Raw genomic sequence first — 27,832 nt, 5'->3', positions numbered from 1 at the left:
AATGTAATGCATGAGAGCCGCCTGACTCCCTTTGAAAGCACTAGGACATCGGGAGCTGTAACTGCTGAATGCCTCCCCGGTCATGCTGAAGCAAGACCTGCTCTAAAACTTGGGAATTCAATAGGCTTTTCCTCGTGTCCTGAACTCTCACTGTGTTATTAAATTGCTATTCTTCTCTTGCTGTTTTTCTTACTATATTTGTTATTTTTAAGATTGATGCAGCTGCAGAGTCACGTCTTACTTGGGTATCATTGAGATCTTACTGAGTGTTTAAAGATGGCCTTCATCCTTTTGAGCCTAACTTTGCCTTGGCTTTCTTGGTTGATAAATGAAGGAAACGTCCTCTAGTGATGCCTGATTTCTTCATCAGTTATGGCATATCAGCCAGACAATGCTTCAGCAGCTATCATTGAGGTGAAAAATACTCTCCCTGTCTAAAAGGACATAGCTGTAAAAAAATAATGGTGGAGACTGTAGGTGGCCCTACAAGTTATTCTGTCCTCTGAAGAAATCTTTCTAACTTGCATCTATTGCAGTCATTCTTGCTTTCTTCTTTGTCAAAAAAAAAGCAGCTTTAGCTGGAGGATCCATTTCTGTTTTGTGCTTGCTGTCTTTGGAAATAATAGAGGAATTATGGAAATTTCAGTTAGGAGAATGGTAGTTTTGAACAGAATCACCTTGGTTCACTTTCTTCCAGAACACACTTAAAGAATGCATAGAAATCATTTTCAGTGCTAAAGCTTGAATTGTCTTGTTAGAGTGTTGCTTTTGAGTGAAGAAATGGATTGACATTGATTTTTTTTTCTTCCTTCTTTTACACTGATATCCAAGTTTTGTGTGTCAGTCTGATTTTGACAGAAACTGAGATCTGTCTTTATTATTTTTAGACTACTGACAGCTCAGTGTCTTTGGCACATAGGGGAAAGTTGTACACACTTCTGATAAGGATTACCCTGTTTAACCCTTCCTTTTCCCTGTATTTCTCTTGAATGCAATACAAAGTTGACTCCAAAGTGAACGGATCCTGGTTAAGACATACAGAGCTTTAATACATGCATTAACTATCCATCTGTGATTTCTGGAGTTCAGGCACAGTGTCCCTGACTTTCCACCAGCTTATACCTTTCCCACAAGAGGTCACATTGCTGTTAAAGGCTGTTCTGAAAATCTCTGCTGAGACTACTGCTCCTGTGTGCTCTCAGGACCATTGGAAAGCACAACACCTAACACTGTTGACTTGTAGTGCCCTGGAGCTGTATCTTTTTTTTTAATATCAAAAAAATGAAGAAAACGATTTTTTTTTTTAATTTATTTTGTAGGAGGATTATTGAGATTGATTTGTTCCAGTCCATCAGATTGACTCAGGCTGGTCTCTTTTAGGTAGTTATACTTATGTTCTGTAATGCAGTAGAGGTTAAGAAAAATGATAGTTTTGCCATTGGCTTTGTAGGGTTGGCATTTCACCTTTCACACATCTGAATAGAAAGGAGTGTGGCCCCATGGATTTCAAGTGCATAGAGCAATGATGTGGGAACAAATTTTTCCATTGCTTATAGAAGTGACTTCTAAGTAGCCTTGATAAATCGACTAGGAAGTATTTTGCAGTCTGAAAATGGCATGATTATTCCCAGCACTTCCTACTCTCTGTGAATGAATGAATATTTATTGTTAAATGTGGCTAGCAATATAAAGATGTACACTTAGTCTGTTATTGTCCAATAATATTCAGTACACTTCCCCTGAAATTTAAATATGTTCTGTCACACTGGCCTTTGCTGCATCTCCAGTGAAGTTATTCTGTAAAGCACACGTGATTTCCTGAAATTAATTTTACTATCCGTATTACTCCTTTTATCACCATTATTAAGGCTCTGGTACCTATAGTATTTGAGTTTGTCATTGCCTGTCTTCCTCTCTTTAATATGCAATTACTATACACTATCTCAAATTTCTCAGTATGAATTTGGAAGTACAGGTAAAGTCTAAGTGTAGTTCAAAGTGCATTCCTGTGCATGAAGAAAACCTATAGAAATTACCCAAGTGAAAAATACATATTGGAAAGCAAAGGGGCACATGCTCATACATTAAGCATGCAGGCCAGAATGTATGGGCAAGCAGGTGAGGTGCATTTTGAGCCAAGTTTGTCAGGTGTAACCCCTGTCACTGTCAGATGCTGCTGTTGGCAGGAATCACTTGTATTGCACCACATCACTGCGGTACCTGGGCGAGTAATTCCGTTGACTAGCATAAGTAAATCAGGCTGGATGTCTATGGTGAGTAGAAAAAAACAGAAATAAAGTCTGGTACGAATAACTTTACTGAGGATCCAACAGTGAATAATTTGGAGATTAATGGGTGAAGGCAGTCCATGTGAGCGGCAGTAAAGGAGTGCAATGCCTTGTTGAATGCCCCACTTTTCATTCCCTGGCTATTTTTCCTATAGAAGTATCCTCTAGTCTCTCTGCCTCGTTGATTCACTATTTGCAAATCACATTTGAAAACATATTTCTTCTTCAGTAGTTACAGGTTCTAATTTCTTTTTTACTCTGCCATTATTTTAACTCTATAACTGCATTATATAACTCTGTAAATCATTGTGGGAAATAATTTCTGTGAATTATATTACATGGAACAAAGGTATATTGTACCAAACTGCATAAGTAATTTATCTGTAAATTCTTGGTACAACACTCTTCAAGTGGGTCAGATACTGGGCAAGAGAAAGTGTTGTATAAAGCTGTTCATCAGTGGAAATCTGGCTCGAAACGAGTCGCTGTTCGGCATACCTAATACTTGATAGATTATTCTGGCTGTCTTGCAAATGTGAGTAAAGGCATGAATGATAAACAAATGTATGTTGGTACCAGGTCTTTGAATTGAGGACTGACAGTGTTAAATAAAAAGGGTGGAAACATCTCTTTAATAGCATAGAGTGACTACAGTATGTTGTAGAGGTAGATTTCAGATATTATTTATTGCCGGTTGTAAATGAATCCTCATTTGAGCTTGTTCATAGGTCTCTTCCAGTGCATGATCTGTAAATATTTCAGAAATTAGGCTCCACTGGTATGCAGTGCTCGCAGAAACCCGCGTGTTGCAATAGGCAGCAGGCTGCAGTTAACTCAGTCATGTGGCATTTAAGTTGGTTCCCATTAAATGATTTATTGATCAATGGTATGTACATACCTGTAAATACTGCAGATTAATATGCAAATACCATTCTTTGCAGAGGAAGGGAGGCTGGTGTAAACTAATTAATTTGGCAAGTTAAAGCTGACATGCATCTATTTAACTAAATAGGTCAATTATATGTTCAATCTGATGATGTCTGTGATTACAGGAAGGAAGGGTTATTGACTGAAAAAGATCATAGCAACACTTTTCTAGTCTTTTCCTTGCATATTTTGGGGGGGTTATCCTTAGTTCTAGCTGTCATGCCACTTTCTGAAATTAATCATTAATACAACTCGTAATCATTCAACAAAGTAATATTAATTTAAATGAACACGGGATATGTATTTTAGAAATGGCCTATCTTCATCTTAATGTGACCAAATACTCTTTAATCTCTGGCATTCAGTGTATTTCTAACACTGGAGGGTGGAAAATGCTGGTTAGGGCCTGATCCTGGAAGTGCTGTAACAGAGGATTGACTTTAAACGTGAACACTTAATGTGAGCCTTGTCTTTATCAAAACACTATTGTTCCTTTCTGTCTTTACTTCTTTTCCTTGGTATTACTATTAAGCATACTAATTACAAATTGTTATAAACACTGAGAAACATTAACATCTTTGCGCTTTACTTGTACCATAAAATATTTCACTGCAATCTCCAGTATATTTTTCCCCTCATAATTTGTGTATTCTTCAAAAATATATATTGGCATTTAAATACTTTATTTGGTCCCATTGCTGGCTGTATAATTACTTTGCATTTCTGAGTACTATGCTCTAAATGTGACGGGGTGTTGAGCCGTTCCCTACCTGAGCAGTTTCTCCATTTCACTTTCTCAGTTATCGTTCTTAGCCGGGCAGTTTAGCTGTGAATTGCTCTGTCTGTGGGTGGGGGAAGATGCTCCTCCTGATGAACCTCCTGATTCACCCTGTGGGGCACAGAGATGCTCAGCAAGAACAGGGATCCGTGTGTGCTCTGTGCGTGCTCAGAGCAGCCGCCTGGCAGAGAAAGCCATGGCTCTGCAAGGACAACTGTTTTTAATGGAAAGCTGAATTCAAGTGATTACTTCTGTGGTGTTCATTGGAAACCGGAATGTGAATTTTTCACCCAGTCTGAAACTAGCAAGCAAAAGCTTTCAGCTGAAACTTATTCTTGTGCTTGATCCCAAGACATTATGATTTCAATTCTCTTTTTTTTTGGTTTTGATCAGAAATTAAAATTTTCCATTGAAAACACTAGACTTTCTGACCACTTCATACACCCTGTGTGTATGGGTACATGCATGTGTATATATTTAGGTTTGTCTCTTTGAAAAAGATATAACAACTTTGAGTATATTTTGTATGGTGTTTGTAAAAATGTTACCCCCCTCTGATTATGAAGGGCAAGGGTAAAGAACCTAATGATGACCCTGGCAGCTGCATTATGTAGGAACCATTTAATGCATTCAACGCTTGTGACTATCCAGTCATCCTGATTCCTTACTGACAAGCTTTGCAACAGAAAATGTGCCATGTATGTCGGCTCTTCAGCTACATTCTTTATAATTTTGCTTGGCTCTTACAAAAAGACTAACACCTGTCTGGTTGAGCAGGCAAAAGGAGATAAGTCTATTTGCAAGAAGATACAGATGAGGGCTTCGGGGCATTAATAAAAGGAAAAAAAAAGCCTGTCACTGCAGAGTCATGGGCTTTCCCAGCCTGCAGCAATTTGCAGCTCTGGGATTTCCCAGTCCTTTAGCCTTCCTTTTAATGCTTCACTACAGAACAGCCAGGTTTTATTTCCCCTACTTGTGCACCTTGATCTTGACCCAGAAAGACAATTATTTAAAATTCCAGGGACTGGTTAATCTTTGACATCCTCACGGCAGATGGAGCAAATCAGATGCCTGTATAATGCGGACATCTATCTTGTTGGAAATGTTCTGAGATCAAAAGGTTACAGGTGAATGAGGAGCCAATAAAGATTTATGGAGCTATTTCTGCATTTGAGATCTCTCTTCAACAGGCGCCGATCCTTTGTGAAACACATCTGGAGATTTCATCTGTGTTGTGGTTTTTATCCCTGTCTTGCTCATGGACCATCTTAGATATAAATTCAAGCCAGCCTTGTGGGTGAAAGTGATTTTTACATCTGGAATTCATGCTAATCCATGTCACAAAACATTGCATGTACAAGGAGTTTTTTCCTTGCCTGATGGTCCAGCTCTGTGTTAGTCTCATCACAGCACCGAATTACAAAAAAAATATTTCAGTATGTTAGTTCTTCCTTTATGGATGAATGCACTTTTTCTTTTTTTCTATTTATAGACCAGACTGAAGGATGTATTTGATCACCAGAAGTTAATTGTTAAAGAGGGAAAGGAAGATTCATTTCAAAAGCAGATGGTTCTTAACATTCGTGGCAAACTGGCAGCAAGTCAGTTCTCCTCAAACTCTGCAGACCTTTATCAATATGCAGCTGAGCAACAAATGAAAATAAATAATGGAAAGAAAATTACATTAATTGTTTTTTTCTGAGGGAATAATATGGCCTTTTCTTACCAGCCAGCAAAGGAAAGAAGGCAAAGAGGGTGAAGTTTTGGGGTTCGTTTCTGGGTCTGCATGGTTCACTGATTTACATGCAAAGTTGCATCTGTTCATCAAATTAAAGCTGTTTCTATAGGGAATAATGCAAGCTAGTATATTAAAGAGCAAAATTTATCAATAACGGTTGTTTTGTGCAAGGCAACAACATATATAAGTTAACAAAACATATATGAAATATGCCTTTAAAGAATATAGTGATCTAATAGTTCTTAGTTATGGAAACTGGACTCGGGGCGGGTGTTGGGGGGAATAGCCAGGCATTTAATAAGTGTGCTACTCATTGTCTGCTGTAAGGCTTGTGCTGATAGACTTTGATAGGCATTGGATAAAACTCCAAATTCACTGCACTCCATATGAGTTTTGAGTCTTTCAGGGCTTTCACTTAAAAATTCATTAAGAAATAACCATTCTAGGCAGAGCTCCAACCAGCTGGCATGTTGGCTACCAACCCTTTCAGAAATAGGATTTAAGGGCTTTCACATGTTTGCAAACCAACCACTCTTGATATGTGTGAACTTTCCTTCCCTCCTCCTCCCATCCCACCTTATACATAAAAATACCAGACAGTTAATTCTAAAAAATACTGCTGCTTTTTGAACAGTTGCTTCAAAACCACTTTTACTGCGAAAGTAGCCTAAGGAATTAATGCACCCGATTTCTAATGCAATACATAGAAAGTATCTACAGAAAGCTCCTTGGAAGATCATAGGAAGTAGAAAATTAAACTTTGGGGTTTGTTATGGTTATGTGAGATGAGCCATTCTTCTGAAAACATCCCAATAACAGAAAGATGTTAGAATACTAATAAATTAATTTCAGAAAAATAATCAAAAATATCCCTTGAAAGCTTGATTTCTTCTCTAAGGCAGTATTGCACTTAGGTGGATATTTAAGTTATTTTGAGCCATAACAGCACCATGGTCTAGTATTATTGCACATTTTATTTAATCATGAGCACTTACAGTATATACAACATGGAAAGTGTGATGATGTCATCTGGCATGTTAAACTGGATTTTCCTGTGAAACTTGCTCTTAACAATGTTGAAACAAGTTCCAAATGAATGAATTTCATCAAAATCCCAGTTCAGTGGCTGACCTGAAATTCTATGTTATCACTTTATTAATATAAAAGACTTTGTTTCACTTTGGTTGGCTTTAATCTGCCAAATGTGTTTATAGACAAGGTTGGCTGTGCAATTTCTTTGGCCTTCAGCTCATGGTTAAATTTTTAAAATATATTTGTGTGTCTGTCTATGAAAACAAAAAGTCACAATTGATATTAATAACCTCAAAATCAGTTCTTTATATTTTCTATACCTGTAGTGCCCCTTTGCTGTGGGAACGGAATCTCTGCATCTCCGCTGGCCCTGATCAAACCCACGTCTGTCCTCTGCCACGTCCATGTGCTAAATTTCTGGCTGTGATTCACATCTCCTGGTTTCTGTGCACAGTCATTTCATCTCAAAATACTTGTAATAGGCTGGAGGGTAGGTTTGGGTTTTGGGTGCAGTTCTTCCTAATTGGTAAAACATCTGCTTTTGTGGAAGTCGGTCCAAATCTCTCTGTAGATACAATAGAGATAAAAGTCCGATCTGGACTGAATGCCAGCTAGGCACTACTCTTAAGTAACAAGCACAATTATCTCGCTAATAAACACCAACTTTGAATTAAACTCATGTTTATAGATATATAGGATGCTTAAATGTTAAGTGGAATTGATTAAAATCTGAAAGAGGTTCTGTCACAGGCAAAGGTATAATAATAAATAATTGTATTTACTTTCAATATTGTAATTACCTCCCTTTCTTTGAGAAGTTGGTATTTACCTTAACTCACCAAGGGAAAATAGCGTTAAAGCCGTGACAGTTTTGCAGAAACAAATATTTTCACCTTAAAATAATATCCATTGAATCAAATAATAAGCTAGAGAGACATATCATTAGTATAGAAGTTTTCTGTATATAAACTTCAATTCTATGGAAAAGATGGTGATGTTAACCCACCACCACGTGTGCTGCTGACAAGCTTTAACGCACCCACTTGGTGCATGCTCAGATTCAGGTTACACCTGTAGGTTAAAATTCTGGTTGTTCTGATGGCTGTTTTCTAAGTCATCCTTGCTCTCTCAACGGAGATACCAGAGATAATCTTGCTATTACACTGAACATAGATGAGTATTATCACTCACTCTTAAGTACTCTTAATCTCTTTCCATTTGTCACTATACGTTGTGTCAGTCCTCTGAGCATCACTGAACATTTTGAGATGAGTTATTTATGAAGTATGATCCCAAAAGATCCTTCACAAATACAGAACGGTATTATTCATATTTAACAACATGGAGACAGGGCTAATGTTTAGTTCAGACAACGAAATAGCCTACAAACTTGCTGCCAGCTGCAGTCTTTAAAATGCTTTACTGTGTCATCTCTGTCCTGTGCTAGCGTCAGGCAGGTCTCAAAAGGAAGAGAAGAGGGTAAGTCTTATCTTTTTGGTTTTCCTTGCCTTTTACACCACAGAGTTTTTTGTTCCATTTCTGTCAAACACTGACAGGTGTTCTTCCTGCAGTCCTTCAAAAATAGTTTTGAACATCTGTGTGCCATTCACCTGCCTGGTATTTTCCTTTTAAGTTTTAGTCTTAATTGGGATCCATGTAGACACGTATTTAGTTTATTGCATTGAGCAGCAACAGAAGAGAATATTCCCTGCCATGGAGGTAGACTCGGGAGAGGACTTCAGGGCAGGTAGCTCTGTGAAGACCCCTGCCAATCACAAGCAATTTCCCTTTAAATCCTTTATTTTTGAGGGTGGGGAGAGATTCGTGGAATCATTGCCATCTGTATGCTTCTGCACTGACATTAATTGAGCTCCTCTGCCAGGTAACTCTTCCCTGTGGGCACCTCTTAAAGAGAATTTTCTAGTTCAAAGGCTCTGCAGAAATCCAATGCATCTCAGCTACCCCGTCCAGCGAGACCTCTGAGCCGGCAAGGAGTTTGTTGCTGAAATCCCTCGATCTGTAGTTATAACGAGGTTTTGTGTGATGTGGATCTCCATCCCGGTGGGATCCCTTGTGCAGACGGGAAGGCAGTGAGTGCTCCTCTTCTTCGCTTCTTTGCTTCCTGCCATTTCTTCGAGGTTTTTTGAGCTTCACCTGCCCTTCAGACTAAACTCCTCATGCATGAGTAAGGATGTATGCTTTCTTCTCCCCTTCTTTTTTTTTTTTTTTTTTTTTTTTCCTCCCCTTCAAACTAGTAAGTTCGGTCAAGATATAATTTACTGGAATAGCCATATGTCTAACATCATGCACTTGCAGGAGACCTTTCCAGAGTGCTGCTAGAGTGCACAGGCATGACTGACTACTTACCTAAGGTCCTCGTGCTCACCATCTGTCGCGGATGGAGTGAGCGTGCACTTCACTCGTAAGAGAGAAGTAAAAATATAGTTTATTGATACAGAATAGGGAGTTAACAAAGTTCAATGCGACAGTGTTTTAACAAGATTCGATGGCGAGGCACACTTGATTATTTACTGCATAGAGGACAGGGTCAGACAAAACTGTCAGGGAGACCCTCCCGTTGAGTCATGAGGTTCGGAAGGATCCCCTTGCTTTCTAAACTCCGTCTCAGAGAGGAGTCTAGGTGCGGCTAGATCCAGTCCTAGTCCCAGACTTGGTCAACGGTTTATATCTAAAGGATTATATATGCACAATCAATCCTTTATATCACTTAGCTAAGATTTCAAAGTTTAGCATGCTATTAGTCACTTACCGAGGATCTGTTGCGGCAAGGAATCTCTCAACCTCGAGGAGTAACCTTGAGAGGGCGTCCCTGCTCAAGGGGAGATCCTGGCGTGCAGCCAGCTGTCACGTGCAGGAGAGCTCAAAGGGCTCTTGGGCTGCTCACTATTTATGGGGATAAGATGATTGACCCATAGTCATATTTACATGCCGACCACAGGTTTTAATTTCTTCGGTGGGCGCGTTGCACAATAGCCCTAGGCTATTGTGTTGTTATCTGTCTCCTGAATTCACTTTGAGCTGATGCAGCCATCGTGACCAGATGCATCCATTACAATCACCGCTGGTGGTTATCACCTAAGCAGGGTTACAGGAGATAAAGGTCGGGGGCAGGGAAGCACACCGTCACACTCCACCCGTGACTATAGTCAATTCATCTTATTCTCACAGAGTGGTGATGCAGTCACCTCTTGCCTCTGTGCCATAAATAGTATATTGATAATTTATGCACTTATAGATCCACAGTAAGTAGACAGTGAAGCACTGCTATTTGTTATGCGTTAATTTGTATGTTTTGGGTGGTTGAAGTTGGGTTATTTGTTTTATCATGTGCCAAACCTTTATATACAATATAATTATAAGCAATAGACACACTAATGTTAGAGTTAGTAAAATAACAACTGGGTGAAGCATAAGATTAAACACTCCCGTTGCTGTCGGTGACCATCCAAGAAGAGTCTCCCACCAATGGTGTTCTCCATCCTTCTTTACTCTTTCCAAGACATGGTGTATCTCTTCTGCATCATGATGAACGGTGATCAGAGTTTTGTGTCCAATTGTTTCGTATGTGTTCTAGCAGTTGACACAGGTCATCGTGTTGTAGTAGTTTCTTCACCAATGTAAGATTCATTCCGATGGGGGTAGGCAATAAATCTCGACTCAATGTATAGTTAGATTGTAACAATTGATAAGACGTAACAGGAGCTGAATAATTGAAGTCACATCCCACAATTTTTGTAAAGTTACAAACACAAATATTTGAGCGATTGCTTGTATCTACAGTAATGTTATCTACAAATATAAAATCACAAAGGGTTCTCATACAAACACATCCTTTTCCAGTATACACAAGTACAGTTTCAGGGGCTTCATCAGGTCGTATTTCAAAATGACAAACATTTTGTTCAGTGTCAAGACAAATGTCTTGGGCTTTGAGGTGTTACTCTCACAAATAAATCCTTGTTGTTCCGTACAACGCATGCATTAACATCAACAGTTTGCCATTTGTTTCCATTTTGGTGGGCCCATACTCTGTGTTCTAATGGATAGAAGTACAGTTCCATTGTGATTTAATCCCAACGCAATGATTGGGTATATGGTATATACTGAAGCATTGTGTATTGTTAAGACAAAAGCTGTGGCCTTATTGCTAATGGGGTCATAAGTGAAATTGACTAAATACCACCAGGACTGGAATTCTTTCTCAAATTTAGTTGCATTATCCCAAATTACCTTTCGAATTTCAGTGGGTAAGGTACCTTCACCTTCTCTTATAATTGCTGCTACCATAGATTGCATCCACAGTTGAGCTTGGATACAACTAAGAGCTAGAGAAATATTGGTTTGGGCTACACCAAGTGCATCCACGATCAGTTGGTGGTCCCTTTCATTAATTCTTTTCCACTGAGGTAATATATCAGATAAGAGCCATTGGTTAGTTCCCAATGCTAATAGAAGACCGTAATGGGTGTTCTAATTTGTTCAAATCACTTGTTGTTGTGCTCAGTTTGTTTACGAGTACTTCGGCATCGATACTATTTAAGACTCCCAATCCTGTCCCTATGATACCGGTCACATCTCTCCTTGTTCGTCTTGGAGAGGTGAGGGTTCGCCCATGTAACCATGCTAACCATCCTGCATAGGACGTACCTAGGAATGGTGAACAGGTCGGTTTGATTGCAGAGATATTAATTTGCATTAGTAGTTCTACTCGTTTAAGAGACCATGATGGATTAAATAACACTTGTTGTTGGCCTGTATTTTTGATCACATATGGTCCAACTTCAGAAACTTGTGGGGATAGAATTGTCTCATCCTTTACAGTCAGGGCGGATGTTGTGCTAGGCTTAATAATGTCTATTTTAAATTTAAAGGATAATCCCACACGATGGTGAGCCCAGAGGCAGACTACAAAAACAGGTTGTACTAAGGTAAAATTGTACCAACAGTCCAGTTTTCAAAGGGCGCAAAGTTTAGTATCTTTGGCTATTGGTTTTTGATGTAATGTTGTACACAGAAATCTGAGATGCCTTCTCATGGGTAGACCCATTGATCATCCGGCATCCTATTTTAATTTCTTTCCCTGCTGTTCCTCGGAGCCGGGGAACTTTATCATCTTTATCCCAGCTCCATTCATTTTCTAAGTATGTTTCAGTTCCGTGCATGACCACGGTGGAAAGCTTTAAATCCCCCTTACTAGAGTGTATTCCCATACTTCCAGTGTACTTAACACGAGCTTGGGACCATGGCCATTCTAGGGTTCTTTGACCACAGGCTAAGAAGAGCAGCATTGTTAGGGTTTGGAATAGTAACATGAACACAGCATTTCCATCTGCCATCCTGTGGGGTGCTGTAAGAGAAAATAGAGACTTGTTTCGGTGGGGAGAGTCCAGAACAGGTTACCCCATTAAGAAGAAGGAAAAATCCATCGTGAACTAATTCTGTGTTTTGCACCACTGCTATCAGTAGCTTCCCAGGCAAGTGGGCCACGAGGTTTAGTTAAAGTCATAGGGACAGTACCGATAGATGGTAAATTAACCATCACAGGCTGTCCTGGCTGTAATGTCATTGGATATTCTCTTTTCCTAGTAGGTGGAGCGCTAAGCTCAGTTTTTGCAAAGAATGCTCGGCTTACAGGGCTTCCAGTAGGCCCATACCGATTGTTTAATTGATGGAGTACTTTGGGAAGTCTCGTATCCCATTGAGCTTCCTGTGGTTTGAGACTCCTTTTCAACAAGCCATTAGCTCTTTCTACCATCCCATTTGATTGAGGGTAGTATGGGGTGTGGAAAACCCATCTAATTCCCTCTTGTTTTGCCCAATCTTGCACTTCCTTACAAGAAAAGTGTGAGCCATTATCACTCTGGATAACATCAGGAGTAGGTAGATTTGAGAACCAAAATGATAGCCCTCGCACTGTATTTCGCCCATCGGCTTTCCGACATTTAGTCGCCATAAGCAAGCCGGAGACTACTTCCACTCCTGTAAGGATGTATCGATATCCTGCAGAGGATTTGAATGGTCCGATATAATCAATTTGCCATGTAGACCATAAAGTTTTCCCTTCATTGATATGTAAAGGTGGTGCTTTAGCAGGATGATCTGCTTGTAATTTCAGTCTACACTGAGGACATTCTGTAAGAATAGTTTCACAAGTTTTTCTATTTATAGGCCAGCCTTTACTCTGTGCAGCAAAGTAAAGTGCTTCTACCTGTGTGGCCTAGGTTTTGATGTAACCATTCTCCCAGTCGATACCACTCAGGATTTAAGGTGATTTTCCTAATTTTAGTTAGCTCATCTACCTTTTGATTCCACTTTGTGGCTGGTTGATTATCTTTAGCATGAGCTTTTACCCATCCCATCTTGAAAGGTGTTTTTCCTGGCTATATCTAGTAATAATTGCCAATCTTTGTTTCTCCAAACTGAGGGATCTATTTACTTCCCAATTCAAGGTTTCCCATTGACAGAGCCACTGTGTGCACCGGCCCACACAGCATAGGAGTCTACATATATGATTTTGCTCCATTCTGTGCTGCCAAAACAACTGCTCTTATTTCTCCTACTTGTGCACTGCCTTCACCTTCTTCTACTACTTGTTTGCCGGTGGTAATGTCTAATGCAACAGCCTTATATTGCCATTTACCATTTACCCTTTTTGCTGAAGCATCTGTAAACCAAGTGTTTTCTGTTGGTGTACCCTCAGTGAGGGGTGGTGCCACCAGAATGGGTGAAGGTTTAAAAGATTGTTGTAATGCTAAAGGGTCTGTGTTTATGGGCATCTGCAATTTGGAAAGCTTAGTGTGTCCTTCAGTTAGTTGCATATTTTCTGCAACTCCTGTTAGGTAGGCATACCATTTTCGGACAGTGGGTTTTTGTGCAACTCCTTCTGGGGGAGCAGTCCCCTTTAGGATTGCTTCTAGTAAATTAAATGGTTCTCTAGTTTGCACAGGTTGTCCCTGATGTATTTTCTCAACTTGTTTAACTGCTCGGACTAAAGATAAAAGTCCCTTTTCCCATTCAGAGTATCGTTGTTCTGTTTTCTTTAAATGCAGTTGAGCTAAACAATAAAGGTCTTTTTGGCCCATCGGGTCCAGTTTGGAACAGGTTACAGTAAGTAGCATGTTCGGCGAAACCCATTCAGCTATAATAGGGTCGCGGGGTGCACTGGTCCCAGTGACTGATATGTTTTTAACTCTTCAGTTAGAGTTTTGACTGCCTCTTTATGTTCTAATTTCCACTCCCAGGGTTTGCCTTTCCTTAAGAGTGAGTATAAGGGACCGGAAATGATAGAAAATCCAGGCACATGTTTCCTCCAATATCCTAAAGTTCCCATTAATTGTTGTAACTCCTTCCTTGATTGGGGCATTTGCAGCTCTTCAATTTTTCTTAAGGTATCTGGAGGAATCACTGCACTGCCTGCTATCCACCAAGTACCTAAAAATTTTACTTCTTTACTTGGTCCCTGACATTTTCAGGTGGAATCTCAATTTCTGCTTTATTTAGTGCTTGCCATACTGCTGCTGCCGCTTCCCCAACCTTTTCAGGGCAAGTTCCTCCAATCAGAATATCATCTATATATTGGTACAGTTTCACTTCTTGGGGGAGTAAGACTGTCTGTAAAAGTTCAGCAAGCGCAGCGTGAGCAATCGTGGGTGAATGTTTATACCCCTGTGAGTCTGTTAAAGGTGTATTGTATTCCCTCCCAAGTGAAAGCAAACTTCTCTTTATCCTCCTCCTTTAAGGGAACCATAAAGAACATATCTTTTACATCTAGGGCTGCCATCCACGGGTGTGCAGCTGCTTGCAAAGTAGCTGTTAAGTTGGCAATGTTTGGCACAGCTGCTGTGAGCGGGGCTGTATTGGCGTTCAGGCGCCGATAATCGACTGTTAAACGCCACCTCCCGTCTGGTTTCCGGACGGGCCAGACAGGTGAGTTATATGGGGAGTGCGTTCTGGAGATAATTTGTCGTTTCTCCAAATCAGCTATGACTTCAGAAATTCCATTTCGTGCCGCAGCAGAAATGGGGTATTGAGGTACGTTAGTGACTTTTGACTCTGGGAGCGCAGGGGCTGCGCGCAGTGCCCGCACTGCAGCCTCTCGGCTTCTGCTGGGGTTGGGATCGATGTTCGAGCCGAAGGACCACGCGCTGCCGTTCGGCAGGCGCCAGGTTCGTCCGTTTAAAACATCGAAACCTAAAATATTTTCATGGTGATCTTTAATTGCAAAGCGAGTACTCGACATGCGCTTCTCGCCCGGGAGCCATAAATTGACCTTGGCAGTTTGGCACTGAACACTCGCTCCCGTTCACGCCGGTAATTTTAACTCTTTGCCGTCTGGGTTGTACACCCAGCTTCTCGGCGTCTTGTTGTGTTAATAGTGAAATTTGTGCTCCCGTATCTATTAAAACTTTACCAATTGTCTTTGAGGACCAACTGGAATTAAAATGTATGGGCCGTTATCACTCATCCACTGATAAGCCTCCACTTTCCGGACAGGCAGGCCCAATTGCCTTCCCGGACACTACTCGTTTTTGACTTCATGCCCTGCAATTCCTCCCTAAGGGGGAGGAAGGGGTTGTCTCCCCTTCTGGGGTGTGGCGCAGGAGGAGTTGAGATACGCTCCTTCCTTTCACCGTTATCTCGTTTTTGAAATGCTTCAATTAGACTCAAAATTATGCCAGTAGGTTGACCTTGAATCGCAGCTCTGGGAATGCCTAAAGCTAATGCATTCCTCCACAACTCATTCCTCTGTTCTCGAGATTCTGTTTGGGGGTTTTTAAATTTGTTTCCCTTCGATCTAGTTTCTGTTCCCTGTTTTATGGGTCTTACTTTGTGATCTCCTCCCCGGGGCTTCAGGTTTTGTTTTCAGCTGGTGCATCGTCCCAGCCCATCTCACGGCTGTAGTTAACAATGCCGTGCATCAGTTCTGCCCAGGTAGGGAGCTGCTTGTGGGCATTTTGAGCGTTATCACCTAGTCCCTCATTGTGCTCTGTGTCTTTCTTGATCTCATCTCGTTTTGCAACTAAATGGGATTTAAGAATTGCCGGGGCTCCTCTAATCAGTGGTTTTAACATTGCAAAATCTACTGTAGCAGACAGTGGGACATCATGGGACCCTCGTTTGTGCATGGCTTGTATACAGGCGGCTTTTGTGATGGCTGTAGAGAGCTCACTTAAAGATTTAATGGGAATTATGGAGGGTTCACCTCGCTCCATGCTGTCTATTCCTCCAGCCCAATAAGCTACTCGGCTGGTGATAGAATGAGGTGTATTTGTCGGGTCAGGTCCTAAATTTAAGAAAACTCCCGGACCCCAATAGCCACTTGCTTCATCCTCAGTCAACATTATTCGGTCACCGCCACTGAGGCATACTCGCCACAAGTATTCCGTTTCAGTTTCACCTGGTTTTCTGCTATATCTCTCTTGCAAATTTGTCAATTGCAACGGATCCCAGGGGATGGTTCGCGTAGTATGTCGCGGATGACCACCCGAGGACCCACAGTTCTTTCTGTTTTAACAATGGGTCTGGCTTCATACTCAGGAGGATTTGTGGGGAACAAAGGGTCGTCGTCTTCTGGCTCGCTATCATCGGGATCACCCCAGATGTCTCCATCCCAATCTTCAGGGGATACTATTAGTTTCCTAATCTGTACAATGTCGGGGGGGCGGGGAGCCTGTATAAGCATCATCTCGACCTTTTCTCCCAACTTTTGTCTTTTTTCCTTTTCCTCCTGTAACTGTTTCTGCAGTTGTTCAATTTTAAAAGATAGTAACAACTCAGTTGCCTTTCTACCTTCTATTTCCTTCTCTAGGTCCTGCTCCTTTTTATTTCTGTTGTCTCTTTCCTGATGTGCAGCTTCTAAACAGGCACCTAGCATCTTGCAGATAATTCCTTTCCTTTTTCCATCTTTCGTGTGGCCTCTAGTTACTTTTAGGTGTTCTTCAATGGCTTCCCAATTATGCCAATTGTCACGAGTCCATTCTGCTGAGAATTTGGGACTTGGATTCACTCCATGCCTCCGTAAATAATCAGTGATACTACTTGCCATCCTGCCGACTACGCCAATTTGTCGCGGATGGAGTGAGCGTGCACTTCACTCGTAAGAGAGAAGTAAAAATATAGTTTATTGATACAGAATAGGGAGTTAACAAAGTTCAATGCGACAGTGTTTTAACAAGATTCGATGGCGAGGCACACTTGATTATTTACTGCATAGAGGACAGGGTCAGACAAAACTGTCAGGAGACCCTCCCGTTGAGTCATGAGGTTCGGGAAGGATCCCTTGCTTTCTAAACTCCGTCTCAGAGAGGAGTCTAGGTGCGGCTAGATCAGTCTAGTCCCAGACTTGGTCAACGGTTTATATCTAAAGGATTATATATGCACAATCAATCCTTTATATCACTTAGCTAAGATTTCAAAGTTTAGCATGCTATTAGTCACTTACCGAGGATCTGTTGCGGCAAGGAATCTCTCAACCTCGAGGAGTAACCTTGAGAGGCGTCCCTGCTCAAGGGGAGATCCTGGCGTGCAGCCACATGCCGTGCAGGAGAGCTCAAAGGGCTCTTGGGCTGCTCACTATTTATGGGGATAAGATGATTGACCCATAGTCATATTTACATGCCGACCACAGGTTTTAATTTCTTCGGTGGGCGCGTTGCACAATAGCCCTAGGCTATTGTGTTGTTATCTGTCTCCTGAATTCACTTTGAGCTGATGCAGCCATCGTGACCAGATGCATCCATTACAATCACCGCTGGTGGTTATCACCTAAGCAGGGTTACAGGAGATAAAGGTCGGGGGCAGGGGAAGCACACCGTCACACCATCGATTGTCAGAAAAGGTGAATCGCTTGGACTTTAGATGGACAGACACATTTGTTTGAACTTAGAAATGCAGTCATGACTTTCCGTTGGAAGAAAAATTATGAGAATGTACAAAAATGCTAACTGAAATTGATTGTTTTTGCTGTACAGCCTAGAAAAGCGCTAATGAGGACAACATAATTAGACAAAATAACATTAACAGAGGGTGAAGATATAACACAGAGTAGCAGTGCAAAAAGGGAAAAATTAAATACAAATCTGGCTTTGTGCCTGCCTTTAGCGCAGAGGAAATAGCCTATGAGAAGCGGGTGCAGTCTCTAGGTGGGCAGGAGAAGGCACGGTGCTGGGGACGCTGGCGGTGGTCGCTGCCCTCCTGGGAAAGCAGCCATCGTGCGGGGCTTTGCCATCACATAGGCTGGGTGAGGAACAGCGCAGAGGCGTCCAAACGCCTTTGCCTCTGGGTACCTGATGTGAACGTGAACCAACCTTGCTCTCTTCAAAACATTGCCCAGACTGTAGTGTGTCTATGATATGCGTAGAAAGAAGAAATAAAAGACTCCCCCCCCCGCCCCCGAAAGAGATGATTCCATATGAACCCATCACAAAGTCCCGTGGGTCCTATGGGAATTAGAGGTACCCTCTTGTCTTCCTTTCTTTGAGCAGTACTTTTAGCAGTGTAATTTACACTAATTCACAGGAAATGGTTTAACTCTCATCTATGAGTAAAATTTTTATGCCAAAAATTGGGAAGGTTTACCCACAGTTATCAATAAGATTGTTTCTTTCTAATCAATTGTATAGAGACATTCCAAACCAATGCCTCTGTAAGAAAATGATTTAATTTGGGGTGATTTATTCTACTCAATAAAAGCTTTACAAGTAGCTTTAAGGATCAAGCAGCTTTAAATATCATGTTATCTGATAACTATTGTGTTATTGTGTCAGAATTAGAACATAAAATCATTTAATTACCCTATTCTGTATGTTCAGCACCTCAGGATATTTTCCCTTTCCACATCATGAAATCGGCACATCCCCAGGCAGATTATAAATCATAAAATTTAACTGTCAGAGGTGAGTATCCTCGAGTGGAGGTATTTTGGTGGGGGGAAAAAAAGACAAAGTAGAATTTGCTTTATCACTTTCTTTACATTTGTTTTCTTCAAAACCAACTAATTTATCAGGCATAGCAGGCAATGGAGAATATTTATGGAAATGGAAAGTGAATTTTAAACTCAAACATGAATATTAACACTGGAAAGCTGAATGTATGAGTGGGTTTTGGTTTTTTTACCAATGAAGATATCATGAATATTGCACTGCAACTGAAACATCTGTATGTGCAGCAAAACTTTCATATCACTGTGAAATGGGATAACAAATATTAGCATTTTAACTGCTCATAAACCATGGATGTCATTTTATGCGGATAAGTAATTTTATACAGATACTGCCTAGTAAATCATATATTTAATAACTTTTACATGACCCAGGGAACTTGAGGAGGGAAAAGGATTGCTCATATGCTACTGATGGTAATCAAATTTATTATATGTTATTATTTCACTCAAATAATAACTAGTTTGTTGTTATTTCACTCACAGCTTCCATGGCTGTCCATATTTATCCCAACTGTCTGTGCTACTTAAAATATTTATTTTGACCCAGTGCAAATAGATTTCCTGCTCATTCAGTAGCTTCTTTTAAACTGTACAAAGAAACGAGCTGTTGAAATGTGATAGATGCGATTAGACCAAAAAAGGAGCAAAATCTCTTGTTGGTCCTTCAAATGGTGGCTTAAGAGAGGAAAGTTGATGTGTGGAAAAATGACAATGTTTTAGATTTGAGTACAGAATGGGAAAATGGATTGGTAACACGTCAAGCAGCTGCTACTTTCTTTGTGGGTTTTTTTGGTTTGTTTGTTTTGTTTTAAAAGCTGCCAGAAAAGATGCCTTGGGGAGTTGGATTGTTTGACATTTCAGGGGTGATAAAACGGATGCACTTGGTCAGAAAAATTCTAATGCCTTTCTCCGTCCACCCTGGCCCCCTGCCACTGACAAACAATTTAGCTCACAGGAAGAGATTTTTTTTTTTTTTTCTTGACAGCTTTGAGGATTTTGTCTGTCTGATTTTTGACAAAGTCAGGATCAATGTTCCACCAGACTTGCTTATGTCTTATAGCCTTCTCATGGGACTTCTATCGCATCTATCAAGGTGGATGAATTCTTTTTATAGATAAGCAACTAAAACTTTAGACAACATTTTTTCCCTTAGCAAAAAATAACTGCATCAGTCTTCCACTTCACTGGGGATGGCTAGAATTCAAAAGCTTGTCATAGATTATCCAATATTTTTATTAGCTCTTGGTGAATAGAGAGTCCCTTGTCAATTTTTTTTACCTCTACAGAAATAAGGAGAATGTCCTTTTAATTTTGTTTTTCCTTTCTGTTGTCTACTGGAAGGCATTGAGTCTTGATTATTAGTACTGCGACCTTTATTATAGTTAATCCTCCCCCCCCCCCGATGCATTTCTCAGACCTCATCATTTCATCTAGTCCATCAGGATGGCTTTTATTTAGAATCATCATTTCTTAGGGCCTTGTCCATTCAGGTGTTGAATATCTCCAAGACCCACAGCCTCTGTGGGCAGCCTGCTCGTACTTGGTTACCTTCACTGTAAACGTTTACCAGCTCACAAACCTCCCCCTCTCAGAATAACCTTGCTGTCTACTAAATGTTATTGTAGGGATAGCCTCTCCTGAAACCCAGTCTTCGAACTCCACAAACACAATTAAAAAGTACATATTTTTAATCTTTCAATTTCTTCCAGGCATTATGAGTTTGGAAGACAACCTTTTGCAGAATTTATGAACGCTGTTTGTAATTCAGAAGTATTCATTCAATTATATGTGCCTGGCTTTGTAGGAGCTGCCAGAAGTTTAAAGACATCTGGCATGATACCACTGCCTTCCCCCAGGATGCTTTACCTGGTAATAGGATTTTCTTCTATTTCTCTCATGTGATCCCCTAGTTAAAGTACATAGGGACTTCAACCATGAGTAATTCATGTCATAACTGGTATAATTTCTAATCACTTGTTCTACAGAAATGCCAAAAGGCCAAAAAATGATGTGTAAGTCCTCTTGCACTAACGACTATGCACATACAGTTCGGATTGACTTGCATGATAATTTAAGAGAGGATGTAAAGAAAGGTAGTGGAAGGACTGGAGAAGTAAGGTAAACAACACAGGCTATATACTCTCATTGACTTGCAGTGCACTTATATCAATATATATTGTTACTGCTATATTATTTTTATACTTTAGATATGCAGATAAATATTTGTCAATAATTCTCATTCTTAGTTTTCTTTAGGAATTGTTATGACTGAATAAGGACCTTTTTGTATGTTGTCTTCAGAAGGGCTTTAAATAGGAGAAGACTGCAGCAGATCTCTGAGCTCATCCAGGAACTTATTGTAATTCTCTGCTCATAGCACTTGGAGAATCAATACCATTATTGTTAATGGGCATTGCATGCATGACTCAAGATGAAAACAGCTGCCAAATGTTGAATCACATTCAGTCTAACCATCTCAGCGTTGTGCTCTTGCAGCACACTCCCAGTTAAGCGTGAGCGTACAGGATGCAGCCCTGCCTTGTGAATTATGGGGATAAAGCCACAATTAAGTATTGGGCTGTTTCCACAAACTGTTTTTAGAATACATCTTTATTTTTCACTATGGGAAACAGTGCAGCCAAAGGTCAGTGGAAGAAGTATGATCCTTTCATGCAGTTGTATGTGTTTCTTGCTTTGAATATCTCAGGGATACACGAAATATATTTAGGTGCCCAAGAGTACAGAGGAATGCGTTAGGACTTAGGTATGTGGCCCTGTGTTTCTACCTTTGCATATTTTAAGTGTTTCGAAATGCATACTACTATTTCACAATCTGGCTCTTGAACATTGTATTGCAATTTAAAATGTGGTCTGACTTTAATAGATGTACACAGTCCATGTAAAGATGTATTTTATCTTATAAATATGTTTGCATTTGTTCAATATAGTTGGCAATCTTGGTTCACTACAGTGCCTAAAAGAAAACCATCATAATCAGCTGTGTAAAAGTGATTTTATAGTACAAATTGGCTTGCTGGGACTGCGAGAGCATTTTGATTGTTATTTTCTCAATGGAATAGATTGATGTGACATCTGAAATGACAGTCAGGAATAGATTCTGAACTGCCACCTTCATCTCTTAATTAGTACAAGTAATTCTTTTGAACAAAACATGGTTATCATCGAGTTCATTCTGTCCCAGTGAGATTAAAGAGTGCTTGAATTTCACTTTTTTTTTTTGTCCCAGGGTGGGATAATCCCTGTAATTACGTCATATTATCCACTATTATTCATGTATCATCTGTAGTGATACTGGGATCTTCTGCAGATCATTTTGAATGTTTAAACAAGCCTTGACAATACACTTCTCATTCAACAGCTGAAGATTGCTCTAGTGGAAGGTGCTACTTTGATATCAAACTCCCCTCGTTGCTTGTTAAATATATGAAAATCCTGTTAAATGCTGGTTTTTAACCTCACTGTACTCAAAATATTGTAAATACTGGGATTTCAGCGTGTATAAAAAAATGTAGCTATTTGTTACTCCCATTCATTAATTTAGTGGCATATGTTAAGAAGTTGCACAGTGAAAATATTGCATGTAGAAGTCTTGAGTTAGGATATAGCTATACTGGGTAGAGCACGCAGTAACTGCTGGGTGGATCGCTGTGTATGTATGGGGAGATGGGTGGTATACTGAAAGAGAAACCCACCTCTCTCCCTTTAACTGACTTGCAGCATGCTTAGATCTTTCAGGCAATGACCATACCAGTCTTGTCCCTGGCACGTTCAATTTTTAATGGCAATTCTTACATATTCAGTATATCCACTTTGTTTCTTTTATGGTTGCTTCCAAAACTTTCATTCCTAACTTGCATTTGGGATCCTTAATGAGATGATAAAGAGCCAAAAAGTAGGAGTGTGTTCCCCTTTGCTCAGCTGGCAGGTGGCACGATTCTGGATACACAGGTATGCAGTGAGGTCAGTTTTCCAGATATTTGCCTGGCTTACCTTGTTACCCAGGTCACACAAGGCTTTTGTTCTGGACTGCAGATGTGAGAGTGACTTCCATTCCCTAGCAAATATTGACTGCTCTCCCAAAATCAAGAGATCAACAGGCAATCCCACTGATTTTGGTCAAGAATGGGTTAATGTCTGGGTTTTCTTGCGGTGATCAGTCCTACAACCTCTTCTGTGGCCAGGTCAACCGCTGTTTCAGAGCCTGCCTTGGCTGTCCATGAGGACTGCAAGTTCTCTGCTGGTCCTTCCAGATGTGCTATCTCTAAAACCAGACCTTTTCCCCTGCGTGGACATAGGGGCACTGGCTGGTGAGTAACTGTTCTTTCAGGGTCAGACCCCTACTGCTTTAAGTTTGCTTTAAGGTCACTGCAGCCTTTATTTTTTGCAGGTGAAAATGTGGGTTTCTAGCTTTGCCTTTTCGCAGTAGGCTTCAAATTAAGCCTGAAAGTTTCATTTGCATCTTGCTAGCTGTTCTTTTTCCTGGCATTGTGGTACTAATACACTGTTATTGAAAGAAAGAATTGGATAGAAGGACTTAATCTTTCTAAAGCAGTGCTTTATACGTATTCATTCCAGTTCTGGTTTACCCACACCCCAATATTTCAAGCATGGGCTCGGTCACATAGGAGGGTGTGAGGCACGAAGCTGGCAGCTGAGTGTGTTAACAGGAGGCTTGCTCAAAACTGTTTATGTTTCATGTGCCAGATTGTGATTGAAAACTCCTAAGTGGTTTAGAGGAAAGTTTTGTCAGAGAAAGCAAGGTTGAGCAAGGCTCTTGAGGAGTGATGCTAACAAGTGTGTCCCTTAAAAGCAATTAAAATACATCAAAGTTGTGTGACAGCTTCTTTGTCATGCTGCAGTCTTGAGTTCTATATAACTTGGGATAAAAGACAAATTGATTTATCTCTATTTTATTAAATTTGTAAGTGATGAGTACACACCCACAACTGCAGTGCTTGGCCCCTCTCCCCTTCATCTCGGAGATGATGGTGAAACACATGACTCAAAACTTTATAATTCATCAAGTGTTTGCATTTTGTTGGCAGGTTCAGCAGTAAATGTTGCTTTTCTGCACATATTAGAGGAAGAAGAGAAGGGAATAAATGGATTTTAATTATTTCAGGAAGACAAGGGAAAGGCTGACACAAGCAGGATTTCAAGCTCTGTTTCATGTATGGCTAGTAGAGTTCCACATGTCATACAGAGAGAAAACAGAAAATGTCATTTATGTTATGAATTTCTACATAGTATTCCCTACTGAAATCAATGTGTTCTTTTCACAAATGGTGTCATGTGTGAATTCCTCATGACTCACTGAAAGTATTAAACCCATCCTATGCTGGTGAAATGTCAACATGTTACAAAAAAAAATAATCAAGTATCTCCATTTCAGATATGAAAACCGTGGCAGATAAAGAGGTTGAATGGCTTTCAAAGGGTTTGAAGGTGCATTTTATGTTGAAAGTGACAAAAAAGGGAAGAACTCAAATTTTTTTTTTCCTCCAAGTTCCATTTCCGATCTGCCAGGTCACGGGTTTACTCAGGCCCATCATTCATCAGGCATTCAGTTTGTATATACGTTAGTAACCAGATAACACTTTTCAACTGTTTGTCAGCCTGGGTTATCCTATGCACCCATCATCAAAGGGTGTAAGAGCTGACTTTTGCTTTTTGATGTAAACTTGCTCTCCTTTCCACGACAGCAATATATATCTTCTAAATTCAGGGAGAAGAATCGCACTTCTGTACAGTGTGATGGCAATCCATGAAAAGCACCTTCTGATAGGAAATTTTTTTCTTAGAAATGTTTTTGCACTGTGGAATTGGATTTCACTTGTGATGTATCCTGCATACGTATGAAAAACAAATCTCACTAATGGCAAAATTGAATGGTACCAAGAATTGGGAAAATTGTGGGAGCGATAAGTGTTGCAGAGAGTGGTGCAAGTGAGGAATTCAGAGCAGAGCTGGAGACATGGAAAGCAGGGTGGAGTGGCCTTGTCTGAGGTCCCAGCACTTTGTCTAGTTGCATCATGGAGTACGTACACATAGCATCAGCACACATAACATACAAGATTATTTTTCAAGTAGTGGTGTTTACTACAGGACATGTTAGGGAATTTAAGTCTGTGAATCCTCTTTAGCTGCTCTGGGGATCATAGCTTTCAGAGGACTTCTATAATTTCTCAAAACCTGTGATCAAATGCCAAATAAACAAGCTAGGAAGCTGTCAAAAAAAGACCATGAGGGCTGTTTAGGAAGGCAGGTTTTCAGGGCAATATCAAGAAGTTCTGATATATGGTGTCACTGCTTGAAGGGAGATGCCGTGGCACACCGCCCTCCTCAAAACGGAGTGAAAGTCTGCTCCGGAGATGGCAGCACTTGGAGTCAGTGATGGACTGGGACTTGGACATCCCCTGCTCGGTCCTAACAGGGCTTGGGAAAACGCCTGCTGACTCTAGCAAATGCCTTCCTGTGCGGTCGGACCAAACAGGCAGAGAAAACTTGCTGAACCCGCGGCGCTGGGAAAGCAGCAGTGGCTCCCTTCACTCCCTGCCATTTTGCAGGGGAAGGGACTGGTTGTTTTTAGCTGCTGCAGGAACGTTGGACCAGCCTGCCCATCACAAAAGTGGATAAATTAGCACTTTATGCCTTGTTGTCTGTTGAGCTTATCTGTGTCTAGTCATAATGTACAGACTGGTTTGGAGGGAATTTATCACATGCAGGGGAAGGATGGGAGGATAATCTCAGAAAAAGGCTCGATCTGTGCTAGCAAATTAGTAAGACTTCGGGCTAGAAATTTGACAGTAAATGTGCCACCTCTGAATGCAGTCTATAAGTAAACTGAGCCTATTAAAATAAATGGGCTATAAGTCTGTTAATATAACATGCATTTGAGGATCCCACACAGCCCTTACACAGACCTAGCTTTCATCTTGTCTGTTTTTCTTCAGCAGCCTCTTCTCTTAATCACCCCTTCTCGAGCTGCCACGGATTCAATCCAGTTGTCACGCATCCCGTTAGCATTAATCGGGTCTCGGGCCAGAAATGAACTTCACCCATAGACCGCAGGTCTGCTGTGCCAGTTTAACTTACAAATAAAGCAGCGCGGCAGAGAAGCCTTTGTGAGCATTCCCACCGCGTGCCTGAGATGAAACTGGGGGGTTAGTCATGGGTTTGAGGGCTTTGTGGTTATTCTGCAGCAGCAGCCTTGCACAGAAGTCTTGCACCCAAGATGCAAGCGAAAGTATTTGCAGGGGTTTCTCTAATGTGGGTTCAAGGGTAACTCGCCCCATCTAGGATGGGTTGGACCCAAATCCCGGGCTGCAGGGTGGGTAGTGCTGGTGTCGGAATATGGTATGCTGTGCTTATCACCCTTATCACCCTTGTATGAAAGGAAGATACAGATGTCACAGGCTACTATAATTAAGAAAATGTTAAAATAACCAATTATTCCTCCTGGAATTAGACTCTCTGCTTTTAAAATTTCATTAGATAAGAATCTAAGTCACAGAGAATATATATACACAATCACAAGTACATAGTTCAAAGAGCTCTGTCAAAAATGGGATGCCCAAAAATATGACCTACCTTTCCTTCCGTTTCAGATTTCCAGGGAGTTATTAAAAATTAAAAATGCCTTTAAGGAGCTTCCCAGAAAACCGTTAAAATGTAGGACGTAGTGTACCAGCAGGTTACAAAATGAAACAACTTTTATGCAATATATTGTGCTGCAAAGCAATTTTGTTCCAAGTATCTAAAGTATTTCAATTAAGAAAAATAATGATCAAGGACAAACAGCATTTTGGTAGGCAGGGATTAGATCATTTCTATGGTTACTGTGCTCGAGCTGCAACTAGAATTAAAGTTTTAAGATCCAGGTTACATTTACTTTTATTGAAAATTTGATGATAATGGCCAATTTTTCATATACCAAAAAACGTTTGGTTTTTTTTTTTTTTTAGGACAGGATATAGAACAGAGCTCAAGCTATGACATAGCTTTATCAAATTAAAGTTATTTGCATGTTTTGCTGCTTTGGCACCAAACATGGTAAAGGTTTTGGCTATTCCACATTTAGATCTTAACGCATTTAAATTCAAATCACACTGGGTCCTACAAGCAGTGATAATATACTGCTATTTCATTTTTTTCACTGAAGGTAAGCCCCATACAACAAACAGGGATAAAAGAAGTATATTAATTTATCATCCTACCAAACTTTTACATTAGGGGTTTAAGGGTCGTGTTTATGGATTTGGGGGGAGGATGTTTGTTTCCTTCTAAATCAATAGCTTTCAGAGAGTAAGCTGTATCTTACTCTCTGAAGTATCACTAGCCCTGTTTCACAGGCGGTTCAGGAACAAGGTGGTTTGCTTTACATTATCCAGCAGCCAGGCAGCACAGCTAGAAACTATGTCCAAGTAAGCCAAATATCCTGCTTCGAGCTTATTTGATCAGAGTTGTAATAATTACTGAGTAAATGGGTCTTGCAAGACCTTGAGGAAGCTATTGTCTGGCAGTACCTCTCCTAAAAGCAGATTTGTCTGTCGTAATAAAACGAGGTGAAGCAAAATGGGGTGGATGTAAAATACCTGTGGGTTCCTCCAGTCTCCCAGACTTCCAGTCTGCCAGGAAATGTCTTTTCAAAGCTATGGTCTCTTCTTCCCTTATGGTCTCCTGGAGTGGTACTGTAGTAACTGTGATTACAGAGGGGCACTGGAATAACTGTTGAACAGTATTTACATTAACAGTAAATGGTTGTACTTGGTTTTAGGGTTTGGGGATGGAAGTGGCTGCAACTGCTGTGCTTGAAAATATTTTTAAAGGCCATATAAAGATATGGAAAAAGAATAGAAAATAGGTAAAATACTTGTAGACTATGAAGAAAGGATTTCATTTTAACAACATTCCTATTCCTCATCTCTCCCTGCCTGTAGAACTTATAACAAGAACTGCATCTGTGTAACATTAAAAATGATCAAAGCTCTAATTTTCTTTGTGAAGAAAGGAAATTGCCTGAATTGGGGTGGTTGCTCTTGTTGCTAAACAAGCATGTAAAAATATGCAAAAAAGAACAACCAGGG

Source organism: Ciconia boyciana, chromosome 11 (assembly GCF_034638445.1).
Source record: "Ciconia boyciana chromosome 11, ASM3463844v1, whole genome shotgun sequence".
Classification (NCBI taxonomy): Eukaryota; Metazoa; Chordata; class Aves; order Ciconiiformes; family Ciconiidae; genus Ciconia; species Ciconia boyciana.
This window is presented reverse-complemented; position numbering follows the sequence as displayed.